General features: G+C 48.5%; 1 pseudogene across 1 annotated transcript; it reads right to left on the minus strand.

Annotated features, from left to right (window-relative positions):
* Nucleotides 1-4: 4 nt before the first annotated feature.
* Nucleotides 5-400, minus strand: LOC108542848 (60S ribosomal protein L23a pseudogene; annotated as a pseudogene). The gene has a single exon (XR_001889385.1). The product of XR_001889385.1 is annotated as a 60S ribosomal protein L23a pseudogene (transcript).
* Nucleotides 401-1,902: the final 1,502 nt, after the last annotated feature.

Genomic DNA, 1,902 nt, shown 5'->3' on the forward strand with positions numbered 1-1,902 from the left:
GAATCAGGGTGTTGACCTTGGCCACATCAATGTCATAGAGCTTCTTCACAGCCTGTTTAATCTGGTGCTTGTTGGCTTTAACATCCACAATGAACACAAGTGTGTTGTTGTCTTCTATCTTCTTCATGGCAGACTCAGTGGTCAGCGGAAACTTGATGATAGCATAGTGGTCAAGCTTGTTTCTCCTGGGGGCGCTCTTCCGAGGATATTTGGGCTGCCTCCGGAGTCGCAGTGTCTTGGGCCGCCGGAAGGTGGGTGACGTGCGGATCTTCTTTTTTTTGTGGCTGTGGACACCTTTCAACACTGCTTTCTTGGCCTTTAAAGCCTTTGCTTTGGCTTCGGCTTTAGGAGGGGCAGGAGCTTCCGTCTTCGCTTTCGGCGCCATCTTGTGAAAAGGGCGCTTTAGCCATTCTTTAAGGTTTAACAGATTATTTTATTTTTCTTCAACAGAGAACGTCTTTATTTCCTCTTCATTTTTTTAAGGATACTCTTACTGGCTGTGGAATTTGTGGCTGATTGACAGTTATTTTCCTTCAGCACTTGAAAACTGGGCCACTTCCCTCTGGCCTCCATAGCTTCAGATGAGAAGTCATAGTCATTGGAGTTGGTGTTCCCCTGCATGTATCGTGCCATTCCCCTCTGACTGCTTCAAAATATTTTGTCTTAGTTTTAGAAGTATAGTTATGATGTGTCCTGGTGTGGATTTCTTAAAGAAGTTTATCTTTTTTGGAGTTCACTCAGTTTCTTAAAACATTTCATTCATTTGTGTCATTCGGCATGTTTGGGAAGATTTTCTCTCTTCCTGTTGCTCTTTCTCCTCTTTGATCTGGCCTCGGGCGATAGAACCCTTGGATCTGTTGTTATTCTCCCGCAGGTCTCGGAGGCTCTGTTCTCCTTTTCTTCGTTGCATTTTCTGCCTGTTGTTCAGATTGGGTAAATTCTCTTGATCTGACCTCAAGTTCAGTGATTCTGTCTTCTGTCATCTCAGCTGTTGCTCAGCCCATCCAGTGAGTTTTAAAATGTCTGTTACTATATTTTCCAGTTCTTCATTTGGCTCTCATTACCGAAATTTTCTGGTTTTGTTTCAGGAGAATTTGTGATTACTTGGGAGTGATTTCATGCTAGTTGCTTTAAAATCCTTGTCAGATAGTTCCAACATTTGATTTATCGTGGTGTTTGTGCCAGTTCGTTGTCCTCTGGTTAAAGTCATTTCTGACGGCCCTGATCATTTTGGCTGTTTTGTTAGGAAGCTCTGGGTACCGGTTTTATTTTAGCAGCAGTCACCCTGTTGAGGTTTAGCATGCGGGCCTGTCCTACTTCTGTGACCGTGGTTCTGGGGATAGTCTGACCTTCCTAGCCTTTGTGGTGCTTTTTCAGTTGCTGGACTTAGCCTCTCCCCTGGGGCTCCCACGGGTCCCTGCTGATGCTGCTCGAGGGCAGAAGGAACTTCCTAGGCTGGGCAGCATGCTGCCTCTGGGTGGACATGGGAGTCTCTGCGCACAGGACCAAGAGCTTCCCAGGCTGGGTGTTTGTTTTATACCCCTGCCTCTGAGGGCTGGAACATTTCAGCATCACCACCAGGTGCGTGGAGTGTGGCTCCTGTGCCGGTGTCCACCCCTCCCCTCAGCTGGATGGCTTCCCTCAGTGGGGAGAGGAGTCCCAGGACCATTGGGGAAGGAGAGTGCCTCCTAAGCCAGATGCTGGTGATGGTGGTCCCACTTGCTGGATTACCCTGGTGCAGGGTGTGTCTAGTTTGTGGGAGGGTGTCTCAGGTCTGCCCGATGGGGAAGGAGAGTGCTTCTGGGCTGAGTGCTCTCTTGCTGTGGTCCCTGCCTGCTGGTTCTTAGTAAGGCTTGGGCTCACCTGGGGTTGTAGGTGGGACTCCCACTTGATCCAGGCCAG

Source organism: Rhinopithecus bieti, unplaced genomic scaffold, assembly GCF_001698545.2.
Source record: "Rhinopithecus bieti isolate Rb0 unplaced genomic scaffold, ASM169854v2 scaffold_23276, whole genome shotgun sequence".
Taxonomy (NCBI): Eukaryota; Metazoa; Chordata; class Mammalia; order Primates; family Cercopithecidae; genus Rhinopithecus; species Rhinopithecus bieti.